This window comes from Aethalodelphis obliquidens, unplaced genomic scaffold (genome assembly GCF_003676395.1).
Source record: "Aethalodelphis obliquidens isolate GAN/ISIS:26980383/991018 unplaced genomic scaffold, ASM367639v1 scaffold5, whole genome shotgun sequence".
Classification (NCBI taxonomy): domain Eukaryota; kingdom Metazoa; phylum Chordata; class Mammalia; order Artiodactyla; family Delphinidae; genus Aethalodelphis; species Aethalodelphis obliquidens.
Window position 1 is genome coordinate 49,637,669 of NW_020837949.1, and position 21,077 is coordinate 49,658,745.

The 21,077-nt window shown below is 45.0% G+C and overlaps 1 long non-coding RNA gene across 1 annotated transcript; it reads right to left on the reverse strand.

The window, feature by feature from the left end:
- Positions 1-2,521: 2,521 nt before the first annotated feature.
- Positions 2,522-4,522, reverse strand: LOC113617845 (uncharacterized). Its single transcript, XR_003431784.1, has 3 exons — positions 4,462-4,522; positions 3,197-3,411; positions 2,522-3,096 (listed from the first exon to the last, which is right to left on the reverse strand). It is a non-coding gene; the product is annotated as an uncharacterized LOC113617845 (long non-coding RNA).
- Between the last annotated feature and the right edge of the window lie 16,555 nt (positions 4,523-21,077).

A 21,077-nucleotide genomic window follows, 5' to 3' on the forward strand; every position in this document is an offset into this window, starting at 1 on the left:
ATCAAATCTCCAATCTGTTATTTCCTGGAATTTAATCCTGCTTTTACTTATGGATCATAAAATATTTAAACCGTTAAAAATGTATCCATCTCTGAACAACTTTAGAGTTATTTTAAGCTTTTAAAAATGGAAATATAATCCTGGTGTGTGTGTATGTGTGTGTACCTTATTATAGACAGACCATGTTAATCTCCCTTCCACGGAAAAAAGAACATTTACATGTGTGAATCCAAGTAATTATTCATCTATGATAATTAATTCTAACAGGCTTGATTTTTCGTTTTCGAATACACTTTTTTTTGGTATCTAATATTCAGGGACAATAACAACATTAAAAAAAATCTTCCGGTGTAGTGAAGGGACCTGGCTTAGGTCCAACAACAGATACCCTTTCTTATTTTCTTTTTTGTTTTCTTTCTTTCCTCCCCCCCCCCCCCTTAGTCAACAGTCTCCTTCAGTTGTTTATTTTAGCCTGGTGAGCCCAAGCTGTAAACTCCACGTAAACCAGGGGTCGGTTTTGAGACACTCGCGTCCCTCTCGGGATATGACACGCTTAAAATTTTGTTTACTTATTGTTACTGCTGGGAACGTGGGCCCTTGTGATGAAGACCTTCCTGGCCTTCCTGGGCAGGTCTGCTCCCTAGCTCCACCGCGATGGCTTTTATTTAGGGAGGGCTAGCCTGTGGATTCAGGTGATATTTCCCTCAATCTAAGAGTCAACTGCAAGGTGCTTGGTCCACACCTGGAGTTTTCCGCGCGGAAAAGCCGGCAGAAAATCCTCGACTTGATTTTTACCATCACACCGGGATGGCCCCCTCCGGACTGGAGGCGGACCCTTCACCGCTTCCCCGGCGCTCCTGGCCCAGCGGTGCCACTAGCGCGCTGTCCAGCGCTGAGTTACAGGCCTCGATCCAGCCAAGATCAGAGGCTGCAGGACTCGCTCGGCTTTCAAGGGGGCTCTACTACCGGAAGTCATTTGATAAATCTGAGTCAGGCCTTTCCAATCTTTACTGCTCGGCAGAGCATTGCAAATCTCTAAACACGCTGTAACCTTCTTGTAACAGTGCTCTAGACACACTTGAAGGTTGGGTTTTATTTTAGGGCCCAGCGGAATGGAAGTGGCCACTTCAGGGGCCCCCTCTGTGGTCGGGCCCGCTCCCTTTCCAGCGTCTTCCCGAGACCATCTCCTCCTCCAGTAAGCCGATTCCCGCGCATCCACCCGCCCACCCAGCCCCAGGAGCCCTTCTGCCCCGGGAGGCCGCCGATGACCTCGGGCTGGAGGATCACCCCGCGCCCCTGCAGCGGGCGATGGGGAGAGAACCTCTCGGGAACCGAGCAGGACCGGCGGGGGTGGGGCGGGTGATTTATGGCCCTGATCAACTTTTTAGGAAGCAGAAATTAACCTGAAGGGGATTAGGCTCGAGCTTTGAAGTTCACGGTTTTGTTTTCCTTCAACTCAGCCCTGCGATCAAATAGTTCTTAGTTCCTTTTACCCGCCGCCTCCTCCTCCTCCTTGGGTCTCTCATCACCCCACTCCTATTCCCCAGCAACGCTTCCTGCACGGATTTTCGTAATTTCAGGTAGAAATATCTCCAGACCAGCGACTGAAGTTCCTGACTGTGACCTAGCCATCAGAGACACTGTCTGTCCACATCCCTGACTTCTTGGAATCATGTTTTACGTTTGAAACTGCCATTTGTATTTGGAGGTCGGGAGTAGCAAATTTGTATCCGTTTTTTCCTTTGCTCTTTCCCGCTTATTCTACCCCTGGGGACTGGTATTCCCCCGCAGAGCAAAAGTGCAGCCATTGTAGGGGTGGTCGGCGGCTCCGTGGGTGACCGCTAACTTCTCAGCGTGTTCTGCAGGTATTGTGGGTTTGTAGATTCCTCCCCTTGTTGGCCCGAAAATTCAAATACAAACTTGAATGATCTGCCTTGCCGCCCTACACTCTTACCTTGGCCCCCTTTATTCCATACCCCCAGACTCCCCTCCCCCGCAACTGCAGGTTTCCAAGGGGAATCTGTCTCCTGCGGTTCTTTCCCGCAGGCGCCTGGTGAAAAGGCAATTTCCTTGGGGGTGTGGTTGGGGCGAGAGAAAAACAGAAACCAGGATTGTTTGGGGCCTGAAACCATCCAAGTTTTATTACATCCGCTACAAAGTCAACTAACTCTTAATGAGCATCCAAGCGGAAAAAGGCCGAGGTTTACTCCTTGTTAAGGCGGGGGGGAGGTTGGGGGGGATACTTTGCGTATTTCTTTCTCTTGTAACACCTTACCGAGAGGCTCTTCCCAACGTCAAGAATACAGACACGAAAGTGGAAGGCATCAGGTTTCAGCTCCCTGAGTGATCGAAGATCATTCGGCCACGAGGACCTTCGAAGTTGGCCCTGTCTACAGCTTGTAATGAAAAGGATAATCTGTCTTGCAATAAAAAACAGGACCCACACAAACAAACCCGGCATCCAACTACCTTCCCCTGCGCCTCACTCTTCCCTAATAAGGGCCAGTGACAAATATTGCCATCCAGTTCCACCCTAAAAAGAGGAAGCAGTAGATCTTCCTTTTAATAACTTCCCAAAGTGTTACAAATAATAAAAGGGACGCATAAATCATCGCGGGGTCGGCTGAACGTGGACCACGGAAGGATTTACCCCTCTCAATCCTTGACTTTCAACCGCGATCTCATTGGCTGCTTCCTTGTAGCCCGGCCCCCAAATCCGCCCTCTTATTGGTCCATCAGGCGGGGTGACGCACGGAAAGGGCGTGGGGTCGGTAGGGGCCGGAGTCCATCAGCGCGCATGCACCTTATGGCGCGAGCGTGTGATTGACAGCGAGGGGGATGTGCGCGCGTGCGCGTGCGTAGTGCGTGTGCGTGTGCGTGTGCGTGTGCGTGTGTGTGGTGGTGGTGGGGGTGATGGTGGTGTTAGTGGTGGCGATGAGCGGTCGAGATGAAGCTGCTTCTGCCGGTTCGGTGGCTGCAGTCCTCTTTGCGGGCATTTTCCGCAGAGTCAGAAGGGCTGACAGTTACAGACCACGCACTTACCGGCTCGGGAGACCGTCTGGAAGCGATTTACTGAGGAGGGTCTCCAGCAGCAGGCTAATTGGGGAAGGAGTAAAGAGAAGTAGAAGGCATGCATGCTTTACTGGGTCTGAAGAAGATAGTCAGAAATCCTGAAAAAGAGATTTAATTTTACTACCTTGTCGATTTGTGCGTTCCTTGTAAAGCACACACTAAATCATGCTTCATATCAAAGCCGAGCCTTCATATGCACCGCACACCCCACTTCCTCTCAGATTGACACAGACCGGTTTGGTCCCTCTGCACACGGGTACACACGTCTTAGCTTCCCGTAGTTATGCAAACCAGCAATCCAGGGCGAACTTTCAAGACCCGGAACACTGTGATCCTTAACTGGAAGAAAGACAGAAAAAAGAGGAGTAAAGAAACGAAGAAGAAAAGAAAACTAGAAATATGTAGCAACCAGTAAAACAATAGTGTCAAAGATAGTGAAGGAAAAACCCGTTGGCTATTGAATGTAAAATTTGAAATTAATTTCCCAATCCGGTCAATGCCGTAGAAGCAACTCCAGTTTATTGCAATGCTTGTTGTTAACGCCTCGTACAAAATTCTTCAGAGGCGAGGGCTGGCTTAGTGGAGAGGAGAAACGTTTCTCCGTTGCCCTGTTGCTGCCAAATTCTGGTTTCGGAGAAGTTTCTTCGGCGTGCTGGAGCTGGGGAGGAGGCTGGAGAGTGTTTTCCTATTACAAGGTGTTATGTCGTTGGTTCGTGTTTGCACATATTTTAGGGAGATAATAAATGTCTCATAGCTCTGCACATATTTTAAATTACACTAGCCCTAGCTGAATTTTGTAGCTGGCAAATCAAAGCTTCGGTTTTACGAATTCTGAAATTTAAAACTTGCAATTACCTCTTCGCGGGCCCTGAGATTTTTTTCTTTTGTTTTTATTTTGGGGTGTGTGTGTGGGCGGGGGAGAAATGTACAAATACAAGTATTACAAAATCTCCATTCAAGTACTCTCCTGTCTGTGAGTGCACGGTAAATAAATTTTAAAAGCAGAGTGGTGGAAATATATGACTGTTAAAAGCAAAATAACGTTCTTTTAAATCCCCCCCTTGGTGCATTTTTTTCTTTTGAAGCAGTGCTTTCAGCCTGCCTAAGATTGAATGTAGTGTTTTTACATCCTCACAGTAATTTTATTTAGAAGCCCCATGTTCACCTTTAATTTTAAAATTATCATTTATGACACGAAATTATTAGCACCCATATTCTCTTAGCGTTTCAATATGCTTTTTACTATTTATGTATATTTTAAAACAGCAACCATTAAATAAAATTAGTAAACAAGGCTTTGATAGCTGCTTATTTTTGTTTAATCGAATGTCTGTTTTATTAGATAAATATACACTTAAATTTATTTTGAAATAAAGAGCAAAATAATACTTTTCTTTCGCTTTGCTAGAACAAACTGATTTTTCATTCTTCTCCGTCCGATTCTTTCCCTTCAGCTGCCACAGTCGACTGAAAAGCTCCTACGGACCGGCCGACTAGTATGCAAATTTCAGATGATTGACACGTAGGGTAGAAACCAATCACGCTGTAGTAGGTTGCTGATTGGTTGACAAATATTTGACGTAATATTGACGTTTTAAAAGACTAACATCCAATCAAGGCAATTCATGCAAATAAAGGAAGGAATCAGATTACTAGCTGCCGGGGAGACTTAAGCGCGCCCTCACGTGTTCAGTGGTGGATATTGCACAGATGCCTGCACAGTGAATAAACGCAGCAAAATATTCAACTCCACAGTTCGCCTTCACCGTTCCCAAACTTCTATGTTACTGGAATATAATCATCCGTCTTAAAAAACCAAGAGTTTTGTCGTGCACATATATGATAGTTTAGATTAGAAATCTATGCTATGTAACTGCGGACTTCCAGCGCACACAATTTCCCTCTCCATTTTTACCAACACAGGGAATCTCTGTCTTTAAATTTATCCTTGGAGAGGGAGGCTGTTTTCCCCCTTGATTTCAAAAGGACGAGATTTACAAAGCCTTTCCAGGCACAGATGGTCGATAAATTTAGCTCCTTCAGCGAAATTCCGCATGGCACCGCCAGATGGCACAAGGATCGCCTTCCAATCTCCGTACCAACCCCACCCCTGTACTCCGTAAGTAATTTAGAAAAATTGAAAACCAAACACTTTTATATTTTATAGCCAAATGAAGTGAGAAGGTACTGGCACTCTTGAGGAGCTACATATTATGAAAATAAGCCTTGTTGGTTGTTGCTTTAATGTGGAACTTCCTCTTGAGATTTTACCCAAGAAAGTTTGCGAGGAAAATACTCATGCAGTGAAAGTGTTTGCAAAAACATTTCCTTAAAGCAAAGTGTGCACCAGAAGCACAGCACTACGCGAGTTAAAGAGGTAAGAGTAAAAGGCGTAAGAAGTGTTGTGTGCAGGGCTTCTTAGGGATTAAAATGAGATTGAGGGTGAACCTAAACTTCTTACCGAATGATCTTCCGTAGCAGAGCTTGGCTAGACCAGTGGGGCCGAGGTTGGATCAAGCTGCTGTTAGAGCAGCGTGGCTTTTTTGAAGGGTTCTTTTTGGCGTCCCAATTACAGATAGAGACTTTCTTTCCATTCACATGTCACTGTAGTCGGAGGCAACGCCTTTGTTTTGCCAACCCGGGCAGTGGCTTTGGGGATGGGACCCTGGAAAGTATTGACCTCCACTTCTCATGCCTTCGTCTTTATGAGTATATACGTTTTTCTGTTTGGGTTTATCAGGAAGAGGGGTGTTCGTGCTGCCCATAATTCAAGGCCAGACTTAGAGCTAATGGTATTTGCACAGGGGAGAAGGGAAGAAAGAAGAAAATACCCAAGAAAGCCCATTTACAAGTTGATGCTCTCTTCCTGGGAAGCTTCAGGTTTTCTTCTCTCATTTATACAAGCAGGACAATTGTATTTTTGCTTTCGATCATTCAACCCCATAATCTTGCATTTTAGAATTGCAATCAGCAGTTCAAAGTAGATCGTAAGTTGGCATATTTATTATCTTAGAAAATCTTTCTGAAAATAGCCATTAAGCCTTCACCTTACAAAAAGGAGGATTCATTGAGTTTGTTGCTTACGCTTTGTCTGTTGACTTTTGTTTCAGGAGAAAGTAATGATTAGGGTGCCCAGGTGAACTCACGTCTCCCTTGACATCCTAAATATGGGTAACTGTCTGACCTAATACCATATCCTTAGTGTCTGCGGAGCAAGAATCTGTACCAACTCCCGTTTCTAGTGATCAAACTGTCGGTAGGAAAACTCATCACACCCAGCCAAGTATACGTACAAAAATTGAATAAAATGCTTTAGAACTACCACTTCGGATTTCTTAGTTCAAGTTGAAACCATACATTTATTTCACTATTTGCACATCACCCCCTGCCCCCCGCCCCAAGTGAAGTTTGATCAGAGAGCATCTTACAGAGGCTAAAGGAAAAGCCAAACTTTTAGGGAGTGCTTATTTCTCTGAGGTAGTAAGAATGATGAGTAGAGGCAGAGAACTCAGCAACGAAACTCTCGGGCCACTTAGAAGAGAACCTTAAGTTTCTAAGCACAGTCTCGCTGCTCTTTTAGTGCTTATTTTCTGCGCTGCAGAAAAAGGAGCAAATTGTGTTTAAACAGAGGTGGAGCCTAGGGGCTCTCCAGGATTCTCCGGGGACCTCCAGGAGCTAGCAGCTCCTCTCCCTAATCTCTGTGTCTAAGTTTCTTTTACCTCCCCCCAATAAAAGCGGACCCAAAGGTGCTAATTTGGCGCCCCGCGTGCGGTGGGACCGCAGCTTTCGGGAGCTGGGCCGGCCCGCATGGAGAATGCCCGCGAACTGCGCGAAGGGCGCGCGGGGCAGCGGTCCCCGGGGGCGAGGGTCGCCCAGCTCTCCCCGGAGCTCAGTTCCCGACGAGAAGGTGGGCAGAAGGCGGGAAGCTGAATGGCCGCGGAGGCTGGCGGTCCCCCTGGCCCCTGCGCCAGCGCCTCTCCCCTTTCAGGGCCTCTTCCGGGCTGAGCCTTGGGAGTCGGTTTCCCCGGTCGCAGAGATTTCGCTCGAGCCCGCCCGGCGAGGCTGTAAATTACCCTCCCCGCCCAGACCCCCCCGGCCGCCCTCCGGAGCCGGGGCGGGGGCGCGGGGCCGCCGGGGGGCGCGGGGTCCGGCTCGCAGCCACCCGAGGCCAGCGGCCGCAGCTGGATCGGCCGCCTCCAGCGCGGCGGCGGGGGTTAAACGCCGTGAATCAATCAATCAGCCCACGCAGCCCTCCCCGAAACCCGGAGCGGCGCCCGCCGGGCCTGCTTTGTGTCTCGCCCGCCTGCCTGCCCGGGGCCTGGGAAGCCGGGCCGGGCCGCTGCAGGGTCCGGGGGGCGCGGCGCGTTCCCACCAGCGGCCGAGGTGGCCTGAAAGCCACCCTATCTTGTCCCACCCGGTAACGGGGACAATTCAGGCCTAGGACAACTATGTCGCGCCGCTAGCCCCCTCCTTTGATCACTCCCTCTTGTCTTCCAACAGAATAAGGCCTACTCTCCTCAATCTTTCGCGGCAGCTTGAACCCCCAAGCCCTGTCATCCCCAAAAGAGCAGCGTGGCTGGGATTACGGAGATTAGTCCATAGCAACCAGGAACCCCGAGCAAGTCATAGTATCTTTCTGGGCTTCAGGTTCCCGTCTGTTTTAGTACCTGCATTTTTTGTCCAGCTCTAATGAATTTTTGTTTGGGGGTGGAGAAGCCTGAACCCCTTTGGCTGGGTGAGCTTCCAGAAGTTCCCTTTCCCCCTACGTTTATTTTTCCTGCAGCCCCCTCCCTCCCGACACCCCAGCTGGCACCAGGGCGTCCCAGAGAGCTCCTCCGGCCGCCAAGGGCGGGACCCTGCAACCTTTGAGGAGCTGAGCCCTTGGCCATGTTTGTTTCGGATATGCCACCAGTGGGCGATAGAGCCCAAGGATAGAGCAGCAAGGCTCCACAAGGTCTTTCCGAAAGTTTATCAAACTCGGAGTTGATTCCTTTTTCTATTTGTGTGACTTGTAAATGACGCAGAGTTATTTCTTTTAAGATTCCATTTGGTCATCAGCTCTGGATGCAGTCTGAGATTCATGGGGAATCAAGTACAAAAGCATTAATGAGAAACAGACTTGTACACCCCCAAGACCCAGCGGCCCAGCAAAATGCAGTGGAACGTGCGAAGTACTAACTTTAAATGCAAAACTCTGGTTCTGAGACTGAATACTCAGTGGGCTCGCAGGCTCTGAGAAAGCGATGGAGGCAAAGGCCAGAAGGCATTGAAACAGCGAGGACACACAGTAGTGGATATTTTCCTAATTTTTTTTGCAAACATTGGGTTCATTTTGGGATCCTGAGTAGGGGGTAGGCTGATGGGGTGGGAGAATGCAGAAGGAAGCAATTGAGAGAGAGACCTTCTCAGGCTGGGGGAGGAGGTGGGGATGGCTTAGGTTAGAGAGACCCAGTGCGGCGACGTTCGTAAATTCTGGAAAGTTTCTGTCTGAGTACAAAAGGGAAGAGCCACATCCTGGCCCCTGTCTGCGACTGCCCTGTCGGATAGTTCTTTCATTTGTTTGCTGCAAATGTATTACAATACGGATTACCCGGGCCTTAGAGCAAACTAGGACTTGTTCACTGCAAACAGCCAAAGGATCTTCGTGTTAGGCTGGAATAGCATCTTTCCCCACATGTGCAAGCCTCTTGGATTGTGTTTGCTTTCAAAGTCCATAAATGTTTTTATTAAACTGTATCTTTCTTGTGGCCCCTACACATATAAAGTATTCTCGGCGTATGTAATCGCTTCCATTTTGGTCCTCCTTTAGGGAAACTTTGTAACTCGGCAGTAAATATTTGCTCTAGGGTGAACCTTGGCAAGCCAGAGCTAAAGCCTAAAATCTGGTTTCACTGTATGTGTTTGTGTGCACGCGTGTATGTTTTAACAGTGTATGTATATATATTGGAAAATTGGCGGGAGAGCTTGGTATTTTTACTTCGTTGCTGCACATGGGGAGGTATAATGACTGTAATTACTTGGATGACATTTAAAAATTAACAAATTCTCTTTCAAATTCGATTCTTCCTTGTGTGCCGCCAGCCCCCTCTCCCCCAATCATGTCAATTAAATGTTCTTACAGTGTCACCCTTTATAACACCCTTTAATGTAGTGATTTTGGAGGTATATTTTAAAGCAATTAAATGTAGTTTTGGCTTCCTAAATTATGCCTTAATAATAAGAATGTAAAAATATCAAACAAATCATGATCTTTATTGTTCTTTTCATGTTTATAGTTTTATTTCCTTTAACGTTTTAATTTGTAAGCCGTGCCAAAAAATTTCAGGGAGAAAAATGACAGCTCAGTAATATGGCGCAGATGGAATTAGAATTTTGGATTCTCATCCCTGGAGGAAAGTTTGAGTTGAAGCTCTTCCTCTGTAAAGAAAGGGACTTTAGTTTTATGAAGACGTTGAATCTGCTGAGGTTGATTAAAGAGAACTCCACGGAAAATTATTTTAAAATATGAACACTGTAGACGAGGGCTGCGTGTTAGTCATCTTTGAAGGAATAATCAGAGTCATTAACTCAGTTCAGCCTCATGAGCCTGGGGAGAGTGACTGAAGTCTGCAGATTCTGGGGTCTCCCGCCTCACTAACAGCTGAGGTCCACCGCCATCCAAAAGGCAGTCTCTCCTTTCTTCCTTTCCTTTTGTTTTTCTTTTAAACAACAATAGAAGCTAATGGGAGAAGGCTTTCACATGTGGAAAATTCAGTTATGTGTTTGTGTGCACCCGTGTATGCGCTTTCCTTCTGTCCTGGAGGGGATGGGATCACAGGTTTGTCTTTTCTGAGAGCGCCTCCCTGTGGAAGAATATAACTCATTGCTTCTGGGTGATGGGGACTGTACCGACAGGCCATGCTTTTTGTTTCTTTTTCCTTTTCTTCATCCCCTTGCCTCCAGCATTGCAAAAATAGTGTGTCATCTGCTCCTCATGTTGATGGTCAGGGTTTTATTTATTCTAATGACCGCTGCAGAGAGAGTATGCAGCTCTGAGCAGAAAGAACAAGGCCCCCTAGGTCCACGTTTGCTGTGAGGTGGGCTGGCGGTTGAAGTTGGAGTAGCCTTTGGCCAGAGAGCCGAATACACACCTCCCCCTCCCATGAAAGCATCGTCCCTGTATAACATCATGTGGGTTTGAGTCAGTCTCTGGAGGACCTGCTTCTCAGAGTTTGGTTTGGCAGTTCAGGCAGATATAATCCTTCCTTTCATATTTTCCCTGCCCTTTTGAAGAGCAGTCACTTTCAGTCTCCTCACACCAGGGGCACTTTGGGAGATGGCCTCGGACCCCATGGAGGAAGTCCCTTTGGCTTGGCTTTTTGGGACCTGGCAATATTTGAGGTTGTCCCAAATGGGGACTGCACCCTTTGAATGAAGTGTTACACAGATGTGTGATTGAAACCATGGGAACGGAGGCTGTCGGTGCAGATGTTGGGGAGTTAGAGAATTCTGAGATGTGTGTCAGTCTGAAGAAAGGCAAGATTTCCTTTAGGTGCAGCACGTGAGTGCAGTTGTCCTCGAATTGGCCTCGATTCATCCACCCTTGGAAATAACTAGTTATCTGACCACTGAAAGTGTAATAGAACTTAAACCAGGGGCAGGGGAGTACATTTTATGGGGACTGTAGATGTGGCTTGAGCAAGCAATCTATGCATATGTGCATCCTGTGTCTTAGAAAGATGGTAGATGGAGAATTGAATCACACTTTGGCAGAATTTTCCTTTTGAGATCATTTAAGTCTAATAGAAATATCATGTGAGCTACATAAGTAATTTTTCATTTCCTAGAGGCCACATTTTAAAAAGTTAAAAAGAAACAGATGAAATTATTTTAATATATTTAATTTAACTCAGTATCTCCAAAATATCCTTTCAGTGTGTAATCCATATAAAATTATGGCTGGGATGTTTCACATTCTCTCTGTCTTTTTCTCCCCACATTTTCAAATAGCTGGTAGGCACTTTACACTCATAGCACATCTCAATTCACATTTCAGGAGGTCAGGAGCCACATGTGGCTAGTGGCTACTGTATTGGACAGTGCAGTTCTAGAGAGTTCCAGCTCTAGAATGTCTAGATGCATGTGCAAAGTCAGCAGCAGATTTCCTCCCACATGTCTGTTAGGGTCAACAGAACTTTCAAGTATCAGGAAAAGGCTGAAGAAAATAAGTTCTAAAACAGAAATACCTTTTTAACAGGGTCATTTTCAAAAGCTTCGAAAAGGAGAATCCTAGGCCCCAAGCCATGCATTTAGGAAAAATCTGGACGGGACACCACACTGAACCAGGATTGTGTCAAGAGAACAATGAAGGGACACTTCTTTTGAAAGAAGTAGGTGATGTCTTTTAGGGATTTTATCTTATTTTAAAATATTTATTTTTAATTATAAAATGAATCCCTACTTGTTATAGAACACCTAGATGACACAAAGTATGGAAAATAATAAAAGTCATCCATAAGTTCAGCACCCGTAGATGACCACCATTCAAAGTTTGGGGTGTTGCTGTCCATGTAGGCAGATTGTCCCCATAATTGTGATTACACTGCAAATGCACTTGTCTATCTTGCTTTTAATTCTTTTAATGTTGTTTCAGAGCATTTTTCTATGGTGTTAAAAGCTCTTTGTAAGAATAATTGTTAGTGTTGGCATGGTATTCCATCATTTGGGTGGCCATTGTTTACTAAAGTTGGTGACTTTTGGTAAGGTAAGTGTTACAGTATGCTTATTAAATGGTGACCAGGACAAATAGACTAGTGTATGGAAAAGTAGTTGCCCTACAGCGTGGTCACCCTCATCCCTCATGTGGGGAACTTGCCTTCCGTGACCGTAGTCACCCCAGGCAACCACTTCTGCTGATCAGTTTTTAGAGAATAGATGTAAATATCGTAGAAAAGAATTGCCGCTTCTTGTGCCCAGCCATCCACCCAATCAACCTAGGTGTGTGGTTAGTACTTTGCCACAAAGTACTAACTTTATGGCAAAAAAGTTATTATGACTTAAGGGAGAAAAGTAAATTTTTCCAAAGAGATTTTGAATGGAAAACAAGAACATTATGAAGATACTCAGAAAGCATTTTCTTTCTTTCTTGTTGAATCCATGCCCCCTAAGATCTCACGGTACCCACTGGGTATAGGTACTGGGCCACCTTTGGTTAAATCATAGTTGGATTGATTTTTGCTTCCCCTTTTGGCCCCCTTTCCCACCATTTGTCATTTTCGCAGCCTTTCATGACATAAATCTTGTGGAATGTTGGCTATGCACATAGCATGAAGGATTCAAACTCTCCCATTTCAGGCAGGTTGGCCAACGAAAGCAACAGAGGGTGGTGGAGATCGGCGACAGATACGGCTGGAAGAGGCAGGGGTAGACGGGCTCTGGAAAGAACACATGACGTATGAAAAGGACAGCTCTGAGATTGCTCCACTTCTGGAAGTTTAGCCAAGGGTGATTGCAATTGGCTCATGATCGCCCGGTAATAATAAAGTCCATTGGAAGCGGCACAGTTATGAGCTGTCATTATATATATCTTTTCTATCTATATGCAAAGGCCTGTGGACTGACTCCAACCATCATTTGCTTCTCTTGACACAATCCTGGTTCAGTGTGGTGTCCGGAGGTTGTAGACGTCTTCTCTGGGAATCCAGAGACTTGCCCTGAAGGATAGCTCAGGACCGTATTTCTGTGGCCGGTCTATTCTCTTGCTAAGCTCAGCTCCCCAAACTTCCAAGCACAGTTGGGCTGGAGCGGGCAGGAGATTTTTGACAACGTTCTCTTTGGCCTCCCACCTTCTGTCACAAAAGAGTTTTTTCCTGACTTGTTGGAGAATCTGAAGGCACACAAGAGCTGGGGGGATTTTATTAAGTTGGCAAATATTAATACAAGTTTACTTAAAACCAGTGGCTCGTCTCTCTCTCAGTCTGGCTGAGTTTACGCTTTTTTCCTCCGGAGCTCTTTTTGGCCCAAGCAATTCAGGGCAAGGAGTTTGAAGGGTATTTTGTTTCTGAAGTGGGCAGTCTGTAAGATAGTGGACCTTTTAACATCGCACTGACAGACACTTTCAGGGCTAATATAATTGATGTATGCATAGAAGCTTAAGCAAAATAGCTTTCCAAAAGGGAGAAAAACTTGTCTTTTCACCTAAGCACTGACCGATTTGTGGTTTGGATGCTTACACGAGATATTAAACAGACTCGATGGAAAAGGTTTTTTCGCCTCAAGTTTGCCTTTCCCTCCTCTTGTAATTTTTGGCCGTGAGTCAAGTTTTTGTCCATTTCCCCTGCACTCCTTGGGTCGAGGCCAGAGCCACGGGCTTGCTCTCTCCATGGTGTTGACAGAGTGTTTTTCAGCTGTACCAAAGGCCACAGATTTTATGTCAGACTGCGAGATGCACAGCTTGATAAACATGTCTGCCTCTGGCGATTGGCAGCATTCTTTCTGGAAAAGAAAACAAAAATTGTTTTACATAAATAAGGAAAGTGGTATGAATAGCATAGAATAACACGACTTGGAAGGTGCGCCTGAGTCCTAAGCTTTTTTGCAGTATGTTTTGTTCTTTAGCTCGATTTATTTTTGAATTCTCTTTTCACCCCACCGCCATCTGATGGCTTTCAGCAGCCAGATGTGTCTGGTTCTGTAATGAATAAACAGATCAACAACTGATTTGTTTAGAAAGTTGGAGGGTGGTAAATAACTCCGGATGGTGTTTTAGAAAAGTAGCTTGGCTTTGCGTCGATATTTTCTTTTTCATGAAATGGCACCGAAACACTTTTCATTCACTGTAGTTTAAAGAAACTCCACGATGCTCCGTCCGTCTGATATTTCCTAATTGAGATTTTTAAACATTCACTTTTTTCCCTTGGCCAGAGGTCAGTCAGGCCACCAAATCTGGGTAGGGGATCAGCACGCCGGTATGACACAGAATTCAACTCTGTGTTAAGTAGAAAATTCACCCTTTAGGGTGGCAGCCAGCTTGTTACTGATCCCCACCATAGGAGGACTCGATAACTTCTTTTGACAACTCCCGATAATAGGAGAGGATTCTTGGTGTACTACTTAAACTTCCAAGTCTCTTGTTTGGGAAGGAAGAGGGAAAAATACACCCCAATAGCCAGCACCCTCTTCCTAAAGCTGCTTTGCCATTGAGCAGATGCCCTGGAAACCTGCAGGTAGTGCTGACTTTCAGGTTGCACCTCCCTTTGGAAGACTGATGGGAGGCTGGAGGACTCTTCAGCAAGCCTGTGGACATGGGGCTCGGGGCCAGCCTCTCCGATAGGTGCCAGCTCACCTGGAGGCCGGCTGCTGAAAGATGCGGGCTGTCGGGTCCCTTGGCAACGGCTCACTGCGTTCCTCAGTGGCACTTAACATTAACCACCCCTCCCCCAGAACCTTCTGGAAAGCCCAGCGCTAGTCCCCTGATGTCATTGCACGCCTATGATTAAACGCCAGCTCCGAGAGCAGCCCAGTGACAGGGAGGGTCATCGGTAATGGGTCTGAGAGGGGCTTCGAGGCCCGGGGTAATATTTTATTCATTATCAGTGTCGGTGGAGGAACTGTGAATCTGTCTGTTGGTTGGGGGCCCTTTATCTGACACCTCCCCAGGGTCAGTGCAGAAGCTTCTGGAGGCTGGAGTGTAGTTTTTGTTTGATGAGTGTGTGTGTATGTGTGTGTGTGTGTGTGTGTGTGTGTGTGGTGGCGGGGGCGTGGTAAACACTTGATATTAGTATCTTATCACCTAACAGAGCTGGATAGAAGTGAAACAGTCCATCAGTTTTAATCAGCTTTAGAGAGCTGCATCAAAAGTAAAAACTGGGTGAGTCCTAGTCATGGTAATTCATACATAAATACATAGAGGTGAACATATATGTGTGCTTGTATATAGACACATCTGTGGTGTTGTTTTTTGAGGTTTTAGAATGAGCTCTGAATTGAGGACACCCTCTGTCACATCTTGAAGAGCCCTCGTGTGCACCTGTTCTGTCTGTGGGGGGCAGGTTCCTAACCTGGGGGCCTGCTCAGTATCCACGGTTGGGCTTTAGTAAAGTCTGGGAATCCCTATAATCATAAGCAACTTTTTGCTGGGGTGCTAAGTTACTCAACCTCTCCAAGCTTCTAAAGTCATCCATAAGATGGGGGAAAATAATACCCACCTCACTGGGTTAGTGTGAAGATTAAATGGGAGAGTACATGTAAAGCACTTAGCACTATGCCCAGCCCCAAAGTGTCCTCTACATATTAGAAGCTATAATTATAATGATTGGGGTTATTAGGGTGTACCTATGTGAATTTTAAATGGATGTAAGTGTCATAGATTTTTATCAGATTTTCAGGGGGAGCTTTGGACCAAACAGGTCAAGAACCACAGTCTTTGCTAGAGCCACTGAGAATAAATCTTTAACGGAGTCAAACTCACTTTGTCGGAAATGGAAGACGAAGATGTGTGATTTGTCAGGTTGACCAATCTGGGGAAATTCCTACGATCCCCCCAAAGCAGGAAGACTCAGGCAAAGTTTTATGTCACTGCTGTTTTTCTTCCACCTTCTGCTAGTTAAAATAATTTTTTTCTTAACCTCCCCACGCTTTTTCTCCGAATAAAGTCCACAGGGCATAGTCATTTGTCTTGTACATAAACAAAGCCTGTTTTCTCACATCTTGCATTCTTTTGGTGTCTTGGCTATTACAACAACAATAATAATACCTTTTCATCATTTAGCTTCATTTCATAATTGTAAAATACAAATTTCAACACTAAACTTCAGCTTTTCTTGTGACATAAGTAAGTGTTGCTATTTCTACTTTACAGATTTGCAAGCTGAGCCAGAGGTGGGCACATTTTCTCTATATGTACTAAGTCAGAAATAGTTACTCTCAATTCAGGTTATGCCAAACCCATGTGCCAAGAAAAACATCACAAAGGGGACTTCCTACAGCCCAGTGGCCCCAGGAATCTATTGACTGCAAACTCTTTTGGGGAGGAAGTGTCTCCCTCCCGTCATAAATCTGCAGACCCTGTAGACATGGCTGAATGGTTGAAACTACACTCCTGATTATCTCCATGATTTTCCACGTGAAAATGAAGACCAATAGCTGTGAAAGTTACAGAATACCAAATTCCACATAGTAAAAATAGACCGTTAAGCCCTTCATCTAAAAATTAACTGCTTGAGGAAAGATATGGTTATAAAGTTAAATGGCATAATTTCATGTATGGAAATGGTTGTCCTTTCTTATACTTAAAATTTACCTTAGGACATGATTAGCTCTCCACAAAGCCAATTTCTAAATGGGAAACATTCCTCTGGCTGGATGTTCTTTCCATTTCTTGGGGCCCCTGTGGGACAGCGCTACTCAGTGATCCGGGGAGACGGTGTCAGTGCTCAGAAGCACACTTCCTCAATGAAAGCCTCGCTGGAAATGGGCCTCATTCATCATTATCTGTTCTCATCTGGAGGCAGCACACCAGCTTTCCATCCTGTGGAATTTGGTGGGAATTCTCTGAGACGGCCCATCTGGGGGGTGAGAAACTGACCCCATGGGCAGAGGGGTTTCTGGTAGAGTTGCCAAGGAGGAGACCAGAGGAATCCCTCTTTAGCCAACTCACTTTGCTTCCCCCATATCTTCAGTGTTGTTCCGAATGCAGGACCCGATTGTGTACCAGCAAGATGCTAATTCGGGATCATTTTGCAAATGACATTCTGCTTTTCTATTTGCAATGATACCTTTTCTCTCTGGAATTTGGTTTATCAAGCCTTCCTTGTTCCCACAGCTCTTCATTAGCCCTGTAGAAAAGTCTGATGTTGATTTTGTCTGCAATTTTCTTGTTTTCAAGGAAGTAGAGGTCTTTTGTGTTCTTCTAAACTTAATTGGAGGGGAAGTCCCATTCAACAACATCATGACTTATAATGCCAAATATCTGTGCTGATGCTGGCCCCCTGAGTTCCAGAGACAGAGGCAGGAGTTGCTTTGTTCATTAATGACACATCTGTTCAGCCCCGACTTCATGTGAGGCACTGTTCTGGGTGCTGCGGAGACTGCAAAGGTGGATGGGACCTGGATCCTGCTCCGAAGGATACAGATGCAGTGGGTAGGATGGGCACGTGCACATCGAAGCATAAGGTGAGCCTGCACAAGGTATTTCAGGGAGATGCAGAAGAATTCCTACGGAAGCTCAGAAGCAAGAGAGATTGTTTCTAGCTTCTAGATCGGGCAAGACTTCTTGGAGGAGGTGGCACTGAACTAGGTCAATACTGTGGGCAGATCCAGAAAAGATGAAATAAAGTGGGAATGAGATTTTGACTTTTTGTTCCCTGAAAACATCATTCTAGGCACTTATATTCTTTATGGAAATTAGGGTCGGATGATGATCAGAATGGACCGTTCTTTCAACTTCCAACTTAGGTGCTTTTGCCTAAGCCATGTGACTTTAAAGCAAGAAAGTGGGAACAAATTAAAAAGGCAAGAAAAAAGAACAAGTCAACGTGGGCGTTATGGATCCTAAAGTGCGTCTCTTCACACTGGAGGAATTTGTCAGGTCATCGTGCTAGTTAAATATAATCTCTGGAGTTGAAAAACACGACCAAGCTTTCAAAGTCCTTCATTTCCAAATAGGTGTCACGTGGTCTTGACCTGTTTACAGAAGGAATCTCAGCAGAGTAAGGCAATCACCCTTTCCCGGAAAGCAAGAAGGATGCATTTCCTGGCGCCGTAAATAGAACCTCTGTGAGCCCGGCCACCCCCTCTTCTCCGTAGACTGCAGACGGTGGAGGGTAACAACCCCCCCACCCCCGCAGTTATTTGGGCCGGAATAATTAATGGCATAAGTGTAGGTTTGTGGCTTACAAGCAGCCAGGGTGAAACTGCTTGTCCATTTCAGCTTTGGCCTAAACTGCCAGGACACTTACTTCCTGAGTCAATGGTGATCCCGCAATGCTAACAAAAGACCCCCATTGATCACTGCCCTCTAGTAATTGATGCCAGTGTGAGGCTGTCCCTCACAACTTGTTGACATCTCCTGACAATTTAAATACGGCCCCTGCTAAAGACCCAAAGCCACCATAACACACAGGGTGAGGAATGAAAAGGCAAATGTGAACTTTTCCAGCAAACTCAAGCTGGAAGGTTGAGTGTAAAAATGCATCTCCAGTGATGACATTTTAACGGTGTATTAGGAGCGTTTTCTAAGGAGCCTCCAGGTCCTGCTTGTGCCGACAGGTTGCTGATAAGCTCACATTCAGTGGTTCCCGTAACGTTTTGTAAACGAGAGCTCAGGAAGCAGTAATGTATCCAATAGCACATGAACATCCCCTTGGAGATTAAACAAAGGTGTGCTAGGAACCACCAGAAGGAAAGGTCTCATTCCAGGGGCAGGGGTGGAAGTTGGCAACCATTCATCTGGACTCGACACTTAGCCCTCACTTAGTCATGAGGGCTCAGCAAACAGTCATGAGGGCTCAGCAAACTGGGTTTTGGCCAAATCTAGCCCAATGCCAGTTGTTAATAAAGTTTTACTGGAACACAGTCACGCCCATTTGTTTACATCTTGTTTAGGGCTGCTTTTGCTCTATAAGGACAGAGTTGATTACTTGAGGCAGCGGCTGTATGACCTACAGAGCTGAAAATATTTCCTATCTAGCCCTTTATGGAAAAAGTTTGCTGACTCCTGCTCTAACATATGAGGCCCAATGACAATTTTCATACTAAGTCACTGAACTGAGGTTCTGTAATCTTAGAGAAGCTGTGTGCTTAATTATGGGCTTTGAGGACTAGAAGGCTGGGCTTGAGAGAAATGGGGATACAGTCTGGTCTTATTATGGAAACTTTAAAATTTTTTTGTATTATTCTGATACTATTGCCCTAAGATACTAGTGCTTGTAGCTCACCGGTCCAGCCTCCCATGACTTTAGGGAACATGGGACAACTGGTGGAATCTTATGCCCCTTGGAGCCCCCATGGTCTAATCTGCTGATTTCCTATTTATTTATTTAAAAATTTATTTTATCAAAGTACGGTTGATTTACAATGTTGTGTTAATTTCTGCTGTACAGCAAAGTGATTCAGTTATATGTTTATGCACATTCTTTTACATATTCTTTTCCATTATGGTTGATCACAGGATATTGAATATAGCTCCCTATTCTATTCAGTAGGACCTTGTTGTTTATCCATCCTATATATAATAGTTTGCATCTGCTAATCCCAAACTCCCGATCCATCCCTCCCCCACCATCCTCCCCCTCGGCAACCACAAGTCTGTTCTCTATGTCTGTGAGTCTTAAACTCCTGATTTCTTAAATGGAGATGTAAAAGTTCAACACAGGATTTTGATTGGCATTTGGTTTAGACGACTATAAAAATTCCCAGGGCCACAGGTAGATTTAGTTAAAGTTAGGTGTACTTGTTCTGGTATTCTATATTTAAATTCAAACTTTTTCTGGACTGCTTAGAGAAAGAATTCTTCTTTATAGCTGGAAAGGAATTGCCCTTTAAAGCACCAGATTGCTATAATGTTAAAATTTTAGTAGTTGTTTGGGTTGTAAGCTCTCTAAAATGTACTATATTCTTACTATGAAAGTCCCCAGTTTAGGTCTGTCACCAACATGGGCACTGAATTGAAACTCAGCACTAGAGGCTCCCCTTCCTGTTTTCTTCCACTTTCTACCACCAACTTCGTAAACCCTCACACAAATAGAAAAGATGTCCTTTGCCTTGGATGAAAAACCAGTGGGTTGTTGTGTTGAGAAAGATTCTGAGGATGCATCTAGGAGGAGTAGGAAAAAGCTCCATGAGGCATGATTGATGTCTGTGAGGATTCAAGAGGGGAAGTTATGAAGCTCATGCTACATAATTCTTATCCTTGCTCTGTGGTTGCAAGGGCTTTTGAGTTACAAAGTAGTCTTTTGTTTCTTTATCAGCTCTCTTTTCTGTTGTCAGCAGGGCTGAGACTCCACACTCCTGTCACTGGGTCTTATCAGCACCTCCTAATCTGTTACCTCTGATTACTTCACTTCTTTCCCCCTTTTCCAGATTTATTTTTCTTGGCTCCTCTGACTATAATGAATTCTCTGGAGAAGTCTGTCTTTCAGACACTTCTGGTCAATGAGGTGCTTCTTTCTGCTCCCCGGGGCCACCTGCATACAGGTGTACAGATTGTGACCTGGACAAAGTTGCCTGGATAAAGGGAGTGAGTGGAGGCACCCTCACTCCTTTCACATTTCTGCTTTATGGAAGGGCCTTCTCTTCTCCTCCTTTTCTCTCTTTTTTTATCTATTACAGATTCCTATTTTATTAAATGGATTATAAACCATTTGTTTTGATGCTCAAATCACCCCAGATTTGGCCAGTGAGAACTCTTTCAGTCTGGCTCCTGTGTTCTTCTTTTTGACATATCTCTGTCATTTTTGTGAGTACTTTCTTCCTTTCTGTGTAAAAAAATTCCAGATTCATCTTTACATTCCCTGCCCCAGGCCTGGAATCAGCCACTTCTTCAGCGAGCCCTGGTTCCTTTTAGTTGGGAATGATATTTAGAGACCAAGACTGCGGTGCCAGATGTGCTCACAGCTAACTGGAGTGTAACTGATTTTAGAATTTAAAAAACTTTAAAAGTTATTAATAATATCATGAGTTGATATTGATACTGCCAATTCCAGTTCAACCCCACAGTTTCTTGTGTTCCCCATTCCATTTTTGTATGTCTTTTCTTTATAGTTAGAACCCTGACCATCAACATCACCAGCCCATTTCCTCATTTGATCAATTCTACAGAGTGTTTAATTTCCACTTGAATCTATTCTCCCTTGGGCATCCTGTAGTTACTGAGATGTTTTTGTCTTTTCTGTTTCTTTCCTTAGTAAAATGAACTCTCATTATATTTCTTCCTATTTCTTGTCCATTTTTAGTCTTAGTTTTTGAAAATATGTATTTATGTGTTTATTTGAAAATACTTCAATCTGTACTACTGTGTCATACATAGC